Here is a 13359-nt window from a genome sequence, read left to right on the forward strand (position 1 = left end):
TTGTTTAATCTGAGGCTTAGTGTTTGGCATGCTAAATCAGCATCATGCATGGCATGTAAATATCAGCTAAATGTCACATTCATTAGGGATGTAGAGCCGTCTGGATGGGGGACAGCCCTTCTTTCTCTCTGTGCACTGTAGGGGGTGAGGGGAGATGGGCATCCCCAATCTGGGGTCGTCTTCAGAGACCATAGCATTCTGTGTGTGTCCATGCAGTGATATACGTGTGTGTGCTGGCATCAAATCCATTATGCAGTTTTATCCTTTTCCTCAGCCTTGTGCTGCTAATGAACAATGACTTGATTGCTGACTGTGGTGTGAAATGTCAGCTGTCTGTTTGTCTGTATGAGACATGTCATTTTGACAGGACCGTGTTTTTCCTCCATCATTTCACAGCCTCTCCATTTGTTTTTGTGAAGGTGTTTATATGTTTTCAATGTGGCCGCTCTCCTCACCAAGAACCATTAAGAAAACTCATAGATCATCCCCATTTCTCATGCTGTGCTACTGACATGTGCAGCATTTATCATTCCATTATTCCTGTTTCCATTGCATGATGGATTGCATATGTGCATATTTATATTTTTAAAATGTCCTTTGCACAGTGGAGGGGATTATTCTCCTTGTCCATCACTAAATGTCTGTCCACTTTATTTCAGCTTGGTTGAATACGGTGAACTTCATTAGTATTAATAGCAGTACATAGAAGGTCAACCAGATGGCCAATATCTTCCTACTTCCTGTTCCCATCATCGCCAATCCCAGGGTCCTCTAAGCTCTCTCCGTGAGGAAGAAAGCTGCCTTTGGTGTCGTGTTGATTCTGACTAGCAAAGCCGCAGCTTTGACATTTTCCCCTCCAGGCACGCCATGGAGTAAAGTAGGGAGTGTGTGTGTGTGTGTGTGTGTGTGTGTGTGTGTGTGTGTGTGTGTGTGTTTGTGTTTGTGTTTGTGTGTGTGTGTGTGTGTGTGTGTGTGTGTGTGTGTGTTTGTGTGTGTGTGTGTGTGTGTGTGTGTGTGTGTGTGTGTGTGTGTGTGTGTGTGTGTGTGTTTGGCAATAATCAGGAGGTGGGGGTGTAGATGGTGGGTGCTGCCCTGATAATTAGCTAAATAACATTCTAATGGAGGACCACGCCATCTGGCCAAAGGGGTGGAGCACAGAAAGTGTTTCACACATTTTTAATGAGGTTTAATATTCATACAGAGCAATAATAGGAGTGCACAGTAAGGCTGGAATTTTAATCGATTAATCTGTCAGTTATTTTCATGATAAATCAACCAAGTATGGTTGGGAAGTTTTGATGAGCATTTTTCACAATTTTGTAGTATTGTATTAGTTTCTGTTTCTAATGAGCAGTTGGCCCCTTCCAAGGTAGCCAATGTTATCAATCTATGAGTGTGTGGGAATGTTGATTTGAGTGGTCGGAAGACTAGAAAGGCACTATACAAGTACAGTGCATTTCATCGTTTTGCTTATAAAATGTCCAAAAATATGTGAAAAACTTTCATCACAATTTCCTACGGTCCAGAAACCAAAGTAATGTCTTCGAATTACTTATTTTGTCCAACCAACAGCCCAAACCCCAAAGACTTTCATAAATGACAAAGAAAAGCAGCAAAGCCTGTTAAGGGCTGAAGGAACTGAGGTCTCAATTGTGGACACAGAGGCTGGAGTAGAAGCAAAAACAGTGGTTTACTGATAGACTCAAAAAATGTGCAATGATGAAATCCAGGCTAAGAGTCTCTGTGAGCGGGCAGGCAGGCGCTGTGAGCTGACTGGTGCAGACAAACAGAATGCTCCTCAATTCAAGACCAAGCTCTGAGACACAGACAAGAACGAAACACAGAAGTCACAAACAGAACAAACAAGCAAAGCAAAAAAAGTCCTTAGCAGGTTTTATGTTTGGCCATAACATGTGTACCACTAGTGTTAAAAGACGATCTGACGAGGAATGGCGAATTGAGCAGGTATTTAATTACTGCAGGTCTTGAGTATGGAATGTAGGGGAGCCACAGTCAACGCTGCCCATAAGGGGGGATAAAGGGGAAAGTTTTCTGGGGCCCAGCAACTAGGGGGGCCCATGCAGTCCAGCAATGTTCATCCTAAATATAAGCAAAGGTTATCATATTTTATTTTGAACCAAAGTAGCATCACTATTTCTTGAAAGTGAGAAAAAAATGCATTTTATTTAATGTTGCTTGAGTAAAATGTAGCTTGTGTCAAAATGAAACCTTTCTCTCCTGAAAATGGTATGAGTAGGCTTTTTTTTTGTTGTACGCAACGTCAAAACATCAAAAGTGCTTCGCGGTCAGCAGCTCAAGTGACCTGCATTTACTAGCTAATGTTGGAGTGAATTTCCTTTCTATGCCAGGACCTGCACATAAATCGGTATGCCAGAGAAGAAAGGAGAAAAATAAAATAATTGTAGCACCCTGCTAGTTTGGGTTATATAATGTTTATTTCAGTAAAGAATGTACAGGGTAAATTGAGACACGGACTGGTTAAATTTACCATTGCTGTGTAATAGTTTTAAGATGTGCATTAATATGGAGTAATTTCTAAGTTGGTAAGATGTTGAAATGTCCAATTTTCTATGTAGCTCTTGAATCTCTCAAGTCCATATAATTGGGGGTTTATTCGATAGTCAGGTGTCAGTCTGTTATTAGCGAATCAGTGATTACTTGGAGCTGTTGTGGGCAACCTATCGGGTTCTAAGGTGGGGGTTGAACGGAAGATAAAAAAGAAGTGACGGCCTGAGAGTTAGTGAGAGGTGAACGACACAGCAACGTTGAGTTTTAACGTTTTAGTTGTGTTAAATGTTTAAATTACGTTGCACTTAGGAGTTAGAGACCGGGTAGATGTGGTGTTAGAGGTACAACGTGTGTATTTGGACTGTTTACGCCATAAGTCTGAAATTGAAGAACACATGTTGAACTGTTGTTAGCGTGCTAGCACTGCAGCTAGCGGAGAGAAGAGGAAACACGTGCGTGAGGAGAACTGTCGTTCGACTGTGGGAGACGGCTACACTTCATGGAAGCGGCCGCGGTGCTGACTGACCGCCACCTTATTTCAGAGGAGAAAATTCTGCACATTAGGAGTCTATAAGGAGTTCTTCATCGTCCAGTTCGGAGCGGGACACAGGGTTTGAGGTGGTGAAATAAGGTCTATAGTCGTTAAAGAGGGCATGGGACTTCCAGCTCACAGTAACAGTAACAAAATAGCTATAAAATAAGCTAGCTCGGCTTCTTTGCAACCTAGTCAGAATCACATGCCTGAAGTGCATGTTGTTAAAGTAGACATATTCCCACTTAGAAATTTCACGTAGCTCTCACCAATTCACCTCCCATGCAAAGGTAATCAGATGTGAAGATGCCTCATATGGCAACCATGAGACAAAATTAGAGTTGAGTGAGGTGGGCTACATAATGTATTGACCAACTTTTTTCATTCAGCTCAGAAAGCTGCTCCCAGTCAAGCTAAAGAGGCCAACGATAGCCAGGAGGCTAATGTTACATATTTTTAGCAAAGTGGACAATATCATTGTACAGCTGACTTCCAGATTTCAGTCAATCAGCAACATTTGCAATGATTTCAAGGGAATACTGAAGTTCCAGCAGTTGAGTGAGGAGGATATTAAGTCATTTTGTAGACAATGATGGTGATGTTTGCGTTGCACTAAGGATATTTTGCACTTTACCAGTAACTGTGGCAGGAGGAGAGAGATCCTTCAGTAAAATGAAAATCAAGAATTACTTACGCTCCACAATGAGCCAAGTGAGACCATTGAGTGGCCAAACTTTAAAGACATTATAAAGGACGGCATTTCCTTCTGAGAAATGTGTTGTGTAAGTCTAGTAGATCTTATGTTAACCTTGGTGTGTGTGTGTGTGTGTGTGTGTGTGTGTGTGTGTGTGCGCGCACTTTTGTAGCTCCCATAACTGAGTAAGTCGCTCTCTGTTTACTTGTATATGTTAATGTGAGAGATAGAGAGAGAGAGCACACACATGATATGAGTAGCCTGTAGCAGATTTGGGGAGGGCCCATTCACTGGACCTTTTCAGGGACCCAGTCATTTCTGTGGGTGGGACTGGCCACAGGTAATTTGATGATTGGAGCTTAGGAAGGAGAGCCAGGAGTAGTGCGCCCACACACACCCACAATCACAGGGAGAACAAACAGACAACAGACAGACAAAAACACTAGGAAGAGGAAACACTGGGGCTGGGAGGCTGGAGGAGCCAGACCAATTACAAATATGTACATTTAAGTAGTGTGAACCAGCAATTGTTTGACTTTTTTGCTTGAAAAATTATTACTTAAAACAATGAATTGATTATCAAAATGGTAGTTAATTTTCTTCTTATAGATTAATCCACTAATCGTTGCAGCTGTACTGCACAGTATGACTCAAACACTTGCATTTTAGCAAAAAATATTATGATCAGTCTGTTACTGTATCATTAATTCAATGTTTTTCTCATTCCGCGGGTTTTTTTTCACAAACGTGAGCACATGCACAAATACATGTATTCCTATGGGCATGCCACACAGCTGCATAATATCAAGTGTAAAGAAATTACCCTGATGATGTCATAAGGGATATCTCAGTTTTTGGGAGACAACAAACTGAAAAAAAACTTCCTTCAGATTTAACCATTCTTTTTTTAAGGTGTCTATTGTGATATAATTCACAGGGGTACCCCTTAATTTGCAGAAAGGAATGAAAATGCAGACACTATGATTAATAAATACAAATTTATATCCACATATAATACACTCTCTAGGCGGTAAAACTGCATCTAAATTGGTGAACTTATGCTGCAGTATAGTGTAAGTGTAACTTACTGAGAGTATGCCACCCAGTTATCAAGAAAAAAATAATCTACATGTTGGTAGTGCTACAGTAAAGGTCAGGGCATCACCAAAGTCAGTAAAATGATGATCTGGGGACCAGGATTATTTGTACACAATGTCAAGGCAATCCAGTAGATATTAATTGAGATATTTCAGTCACAACCAAAGAGGTAGAGAAACCAACAAATAGTCAGACATCCCGAGCCACGCCCTTAGCGTGACCGGATTTGCATACACTGCAGCAGGGATTTTGGCCCACTCCTCCATACAGACCTTCTCCAGATCCTTCAGGTTTCGGGGCTGTCGCTGGGCAATACGGACTTTCAGCTCCCTCCAAAGATTTTCTATTGGGTTCAGGTCTGGAGACTGGCTAGGCCACTCCAGGACCCTGAGATGCTTCTTACGGAGCCACTCCTTAGTTGCCCTGGCTGTGTGTTTCGTCATGCTGAAAGACCCAGCCACGACCCATCTTCAATGCTCTTACTGACCACTTACGGTGCAGTCATCCTGTCCCCTTTGCAGAAAAGCATCCCCAAAGAATGATGTTTCACGGTTGGGATGGTGTTCTTGGGGTTGTACTCATCCTTCTTCTTCCTCCAAACACGGCAAGTGGAGTTTAGACCATAAAGCTCTATTTTTGTCTCATTAGACCACATGACCTTCTCCCATTCCTCCTCTGAATCATCCAGATGGCCATCGGCAAACTTCAGAAGGGCCTGGACATGCGCTGGCTTGAGCAGGGGGACCTTACGTGCGCTGCAGGATTTTAATCCATGACAGCCCAGTGTGTTACTAATGGTTTTCTTTGAGACTGCGGTCCCAGCTCTCTTCAGGTCATTGACTAGGTCCTGCCATGTAGTTCTGGGCTGATCCCTCACCCTCCTCATGATCATTGATGCCCCACGAGGTGAGAACTTGCATGGAGCCCCAGACCGAGGGAGACTGACCGCCATCTTGAGCTTCTTCCATTTTCTAATAATTGCACCAACAGTTGTTGCCTTCTCACCAAGCTGCTTGCCTATTGTCCTGTAGCCCATCTCAGCCTTGTGCAGGTCTACAATTTTATCCCTGATGTCCTTACACAGCTCTCTGGTCTTGGCCATTGTGGAGTTGGTAGGTGATCAAATACTTATGTTAATAGAAAAATTAATTATTTAAAAATCATACAATGTGATTTTCGTGATTTTTGTTTTACATACAGTCTCTCACAGTTGAAGTGTACCTATGATAAAAATTACAGACCTCTACATGCTTTGTAAGTAGGAAACCCTGCAAAATCAGCAGTGTATCAAATACTTGTTCTCCCCACTGTATGTTTCCCCCTTTGGCTATTAAAAGCAGGCCATTAACTTTCTAGCGGGAGGGGCGGGATAACCACCATCTTTGGTGTTACGGGCTTTCCCCATAGAGTTGCATTGAGGATGTGATTGAGTGGCGTGTCTCCTCTATAAAACATCTCTGTTAATAGCCTGTTAGTTTTGGTTCTGTGATGTCCTGCCCCCAACACTCAAAACCAAATACATCACATCAAGAGGGCAATGATACCATTTCAGGGACCTTTGTCTTCTTTAAATTTTTTGTCCTCCTAAAAATTACACCCACCTGATACTATTTCATGTGATGTATACAGGAGGTATCAATTGTTCAGCCTTCTCCCCTCTTCTTCATCAGAACATGCATGCACTTGAAATGCTGGGTTCCAATGCTGTAACTACTACGGCATATCCAACATTTCCAGGCATCTGCTATCTAAGCTGCAAGGCAGCTGACCTGTGTACCACTGGCTGTGCATGTCAGATCTCCAACTGTAAAAATGATTACAGCTCAAGTTGGGCTCGACCTGGGTGTTCATCAGCATTATCCATTACCAGGCAGACAATACGAAATGGAACCTGTGTGAAACCACTCCATAACAGTACCATGGGCTGGTAGGAGAGGGCGAGGGCATAGAATTACATGTCCATATCCAGCAACTACTAGCACACTTAGGATATGAATAGGTGCCACCTGCATATATTCTGTTATATTTTGAATTGTCCCATGCCACCTGAATTTTCCCTTTATATAAATACGGACATTTGCAACATAAATTAAAGCAGAAAAGGCAGAAAATGGTGCAGAAAATTCACCAGAATGCAGGAGTTAAGAGGTTAATGCTCCAAATTTTCTAGGGGTGGATTCCCATACCAAATGAATATGTGTCCCTTCCACTGTTGAAACAAAAGGTACGCCCTTGAGGGAGAGACTAATGGAGCTGGTGTATGGAAGTACAAGGAGAAAACTTTGACGATTAAAAACCCACAAACAGGCATCATCACTGTTTTAGCATGGTAGCCAGAAAAGGAAAAAGCTAAAAAGCCAGCAAAATCCAAACTGAAGAGGTCACCTTTGTTTCTCGATACCTGGTTCACTTTTTAAGTTGATTTATTTTTATTGCCACAATAATGCAACTTTTGCCCTATGTGAGCCTCCATACTGTGACTGGTGATTGTGATTGGTGGGAACTTCTGGTGAGGTGAAAGCAATTGAGCAGACAGCCTGAAGCAGAAGAAAATGCTGGCACTATGTAACCAGAAGTAGAAGAAAATGCCAACCTCAAATAAACCACTGTGTCAACAAAAAGTTAAAACAATTTTGTAAATAACTGGAGGCTTGGAGGATGGACCAGTTGAAGGCAGGGAGGGAAAAGCGGTGCCACTGTTCGCTGCGAGAAAGGCAATCAGTTTCCAGAAGTATTTTAAAAAGTGAAGACAGAATCTTTGCGGTAATTTTTTTTCAATATGTAACATAAATAAGAGTGGCTCCACTTTCAGAAACAGATGATATGGTGGCCACTCAAATATTTTAAATCTCTATTTTTTAACTTAATCTACAGAGAACCAAGTATTTGCAAACATACATTGGATGGCACATTGGTGTCTGCAGCACTCTCCCTACTTGTAAACTGTCTTTTTAAGCACATAAGGCAGGATAGTACATTGAGGTTGGTCACGAGCCAGTCATTAGTGAACATGGGCTCAAACAGAACATGAAGAGATGGGTGAGTGAATGCTAGCTACTGGCTTTTTAATAATAAACCAGTGGGCCCACATTTTAACCACTCACTGAGGGGCGTTGTCGATTGATATCATTCTTCAGCTAGAAGTATTGATAGGCTTCATGCTCCTTTTGAAAAATCAATGACAGAAGTCACGAAAAGATTAAGGAGAGATGGAAAAAGAGGACATGATGGAGAAAACTATGGAAAAAGAGTTATGTACAGCAAACACTGGTGTTCCAATGGACAAAGAATACAAGTCAAGGTAAGAAAGCTAGAGAAGGAGAGATTGTGATTTCCTGACACAATGGCCAATGCAAAGGAAAGGGAAGGACAGGGAAGGAGAGAAATTAAAATAAAATAAAGGGAGGGAAGGGAAGAGAGAAAAGGAAAGAAAAGGAAATGAAATGAGAGGGCAGAAAAGATAAGTAAATTATGAAGATAGAGGACAGCAAAGGAGAGGAAGCAAAGGAGAAAAGGGAAGGAAATAGAAAGGGAATGCTGGGGAGAAAAGGTGAGAAAGGGTAAGGAAAAGTTGAGGAAGGAAACCAAAGAAGAGAAAGAAAAAGAGATAAACAGAAATGAGCGAAAAGATGAAGTAGAGAGGAAATGATAGGAAAGGAAAGAAAGGAAAAAGGAAGGAACTAAGAAAGAGAGGGGAGAAAAGAAAAAAGGAAAGCAATGAATAGAAAGGAGAGGAAAGGAAAGAAAGGACACAGAAAGGGAGGAGAGAAAAAAGAAAGGAGAGGGAAAGAATTGTAATATACGTATAACATGGCACTTGAAAACATCACTATGGAGTATAAAAGACAGAGTGTGGTCAGACAGACTGATTATTTGAGAGTGACCCTAAAGCTCTACAGAAAAAGGTCCACTGCATGGTGGTCTCCCCACAGACGAACCTCTAAGGCTCAGATGACACAGCCATCCTAGGCCCGGGACTGAAGAGGCCTGTAGAGCAACAACAGGCCACGCCAGAGCTAATTACCCCTCAGAGACATGAAGAGAATCACTCAGCTGTGTCACACACACACACACACACACACACACACACACACACACACACACACACACACACTGAGAGCACAGATTTATCCTATTATCCCCCCTCGTCTCTGGTGACAGAGACTTTTTAATGAATCAAGAGAGGTTTTTAAAGCATCTTATGTCTTTCACTCTCCCTCCTCAAGGTCATTTGAAAGTAAAATATCCTATCTTATCTTGGTCAGTCAATGACAAAAGCTTATTTGGATTGATATGTGTGATTTTTGTGCAGTTTGTGCGAGTGTTAAGATTTAAACATTTTGATTCAGCAACACATTTCATTCTCTCATGCCTGCTATGACGATGTTTTGAATCAGTGAAGTCACTGGTAATGGCACCTGCTCAGGCACTGCTAAATAATTGGGCTGACACTTTTCCACTCCAATATGTTGAACACTCAGTCTGACTGAGAGCTGACAGACGTTAGCCTTGATGAGTGTCGCACTGTCAGATGCAACTCTCATAAAAACATAGCCAGCACAACAGTTGTGGGTTCCTGCTTCTCTCATGACGGTTGCAAAGTCGGAGGAACTGTCTCAGGTGTCCATTGTTCCATAAATACAGGCCCAGTTAATTTTCTATATAAATTATGGTACGTGATTATTAGTAACACTCACAAGATGCTTAGATGGAAAAGAAACTCTCCGGGTACAGAAATGAGTAACTGCATTAGAAAATGTCTGATTCTTTGATGAATTGTCAAAGGTACAAAAAGTCACCCAGAACTCCCAAGCACTACTTTGGAAAGAAACACAGAGCAACTCGCTTAAAATTCTGTAGCATTAATGTTACTTTTGTCAGACGAAGCTAAACGAAATATATTTGTCAACGACCTTTTTCCCCCTGACTAAAATGAGACAATGACGAGACGGCGACAATGGCCTTAAACGCTGACTGTGACTATATTAACATGCAATATTGTTTACGAAAAATGACGACACTGAAATATAATTCATAAAATAAAAACGTTAATAAAATCTCTCCTTCTTTTTGTCAGTATAATGAGGAGACAAAATATTACAGGCCATATTTTCTCTCTAAATTTTCACTTGAACAGCGTTCATTCAGCGGTATTTTTTTCTTCGTGACGGCTGGTGCGGGAGGAAAGCGGTGTACTGTGGAGGATGCAAACTCTCGTAATGAACACTTGCTAGGGAAATAAAGGTGCTTAGATATTTGGTCCCATTTCATATACACTGAGGCAGACAAAAAAACAGAGTGTCTAATTATATTGGACGGCAAGCAATGTGGTTATAATATTACTGGAAAAAACACGACGAACTTGAAGCAGCATATCAAGGCAAACCACCTGGGAATTAAGGTAAGTTAACTGAGAACAAGGCTAACATTCAAATTTTACAAAACATTTTATCTATATGTGAGATGAGTGAAATAAAGACTAAAATGATAAATATCTCTATTTTGGTTAGAGCAGACCAAAATGTTAATACAAATTATACTAATGAGTCAGAAAAGACTAAAAAGATGGTTAATGACTAAAACTGGACAAAAATACTTTTGATTTTCTTTTGACTAAAATCAGACTAAAATACCCAGACTTTTAGTCAACTAAAACCTGATTTAAAAAATTGTATACAGTGGACTAAATATGACAAAACTTAAAAGGACAAAAGGACTAAGAATAAATTTTAAAATGACTGACAAAATTAACACTACATAGCATGGGAACTGAAGCCAAAGATTATGCTTTGTTGAAATCTTATAAAAGTTCCTATGCAGTTAAAATATGTTCATTTTTTAATGTCTGGGTCAGTTTTGGATGAATTTAGAAATTATGGTGCAGTATTTTCTCCCCATTTGCAACACACTGAGTTCTAAATTTGCTACAATTATGATTTGCACACTGGCTTCTTTTCATTTTCACTGGCAACTGAGGCTAAACCATTCTCCATACCAAACTGATAGGGGGGAAAACCTGAATTTTACACACTTAACAGTGGTGCTAATGGAATGGCATAATTTTGCTAACAATCCCACAATCCAGTACTTCCTGTTTAATTAAATGCGCAACAGACGTTTATGTGGCACTGTACCCAGAAATGATTATTCACCGGTCAAAAATCTCAATTTACCGCACTATACAGTAAACTTCTAATTATCCATTATATAATGTATTGTCAATGAGTAAATCAAGGACTGTAGACACAACTTATGAACTGAAGGCAGGCAGTCTTACTCTTAACAGTAACACTCTTTAAGCCTTACCATTTTACAGTTCAGTACATGACAGCATTCCTTACAATGTTGATTAGATGGCTTGTCAGTGGCAAAATCGTCGTTATGGCCCCCCTGGGGTTGTGTCATCACCATGTTTTCTCCTGAGGCTCCCGTGGGTGTCCTTCCGCAAAAGCAACACTCTCCCTGATGAGCCAGCACAAGAACAATAACTTGTGAGAGTACAGGCTTTCATGTGCCAATGTGTTAATTGTGTGAACCTGCCTGTCTTTCAATCAGTGTTGACTTTTCACTGTATACTTTTTGTCTCTTTTTTCCCCACATCTACTCTGAGCTAGGAACACACGCTCACACACGTGCATGTGTATGTAGGGGGAGGTGGGGCTCAAGCAGTTTCTCCATGATTAATAGCCTTACAGAAAGTAAGAGTATGGGGGGATTTGCTGGAGCCCTTTGATATCTCCCTCCTGCAACCCCCACAACCCTTCCTCTCAGCTCTATTTTCTCCAAATGTATCTTCTAAATAATATCAGTGGCAAACAACACCTGAATGTTCAATCCTCCCTTGCGAAGCAAATTGTGTGTGTGTGTGTGTGTGTGTGTGTGTGTGTGTGTCAGCTACTAACCCAGGCCTCAGTGGGCCATTTATCTGATGCGGCCACACCATGGGAGATAATGTGTCTGCCTTTCCCACCCAGCTGCCCCGCCAGGACCACAGAGGTGTGAATGAATTCCTCTCTTTATTTCATTTAACACTCTGGCCCTTGGTGGAGAAAGGGAGAGAGATGACGGGAAAAAATAAAGAAGGTGACAGAAGATGGGAATGATACTTCCTTTCCTTGTCCAACGCAAAATAAAGGGAGCATGCTGTAAATGGCTGACTGTGCAAGACATCTGGCAACCTGAGCGATGTCCATTGCACCTGCAAATGGTCTGTAGGCAGGCATTTTGCATCTCAACGATTATTTCTCCCTTTACCCCCTCCTCCTTCCCCTTTCTTCCACTCTGCCCTCTCCTCCTTTATGTGCGCATGACCACCTTCATATTTCATTATTGCTCCAATGAGGCCAGGCCTGATGTGAGAGACTTTTATTTTTACATTTGGCCTTTTTTTTAATACCATACCTGAGAGTCCAGGAGTTTGGAATCTTAATTGATAAACTAAAATATGATGTACGTGCACATTCAGGGGCAGACCAATCAGGGCTAATGAGACTCTTGTAAACCAGATAGTTTTGAAAGGGTTTTAGATCAGAGAAGGTTTCAGTTCCACCCTCATGATACCCTCCCAACACCTATGTGTGGGGCCGTCTTCTGCAGTTACACCCTTTGCCCAGTCATTTTTATCCCTGCACTTTTATTATGTCTGCTGCCCAAGACAAACAGCAATAAAACCAAGGTAACCATGGATACATGGACCACATCTCTTTTTTTCTTCACCTGCCAATGCTATTGAAACATCCCTCTTTTGAATTTAAGTGGTGGGAGTCTCTTACTTCTCCCTGGTTCCTCAAGGTTATGAATGATGTGTGGGAAGGAAACAATGCTGTGCAGGCTTTCATGAAAAAAGAAAAAAAAGCTACCAAGGTGATGTGAGAGAAGTTAAGGAGGAAAACAGTGATTTTTAACCCTTGACTTTTAATTTCAGAACGGCGAGCAATGGTAACACGAAGCAGCAACAATGATCAGAGGAACGTCTCGGGCTTCTCGAGCAAGTTAAACATCGGTGTAATCACAAGAGAAAGAACAGCCCCGTTTCAGTCTGCTGCTCTGATTGACTGAACGTCTAATCTCTTGATAGAGCTAATGAACACATCAGCTAATTAGAAGCACAGGGAGTGTGCATTTACATGCACACACAACCTTGAAGACACACACACACACACACACACACCATCTCCCCTCAATTCTCCCAAACATTACCAGCTGTCTGTCTTTGTTTCTCCCTCTATCTCCTCTACCTTCTGTTGTAGAGCCTGCAGAACCTAGGTAATCATGTATTTTCTCTTGTTGCTGTTGTCCTCCTCGCTTGCAGTAATTGTCAAGATGGCAGGTTGGTGTAGCGAATTGGGCTCAGGCACCTTACACAAGCAGAGAAAGGTGAAAGAAAAGTGAAAGGAGAGAAGAGAGAGTGGGAGTAGGAGGCTAGGTAACAAAAACGTAGGCACGGAGAAAAAGAAACAAAAATATAAGGTGGAGCTGAGACTTAAGTGAGGAAGGGTGAGAGGAT

Source organism: Micropterus dolomieu, linkage group LG01 (assembly GCF_021292245.1).
Source record: "Micropterus dolomieu isolate WLL.071019.BEF.003 ecotype Adirondacks linkage group LG01, ASM2129224v1, whole genome shotgun sequence".
NCBI classification, from domain to species: domain Eukaryota; kingdom Metazoa; phylum Chordata; class Actinopteri; order Centrarchiformes; family Centrarchidae; genus Micropterus; species Micropterus dolomieu.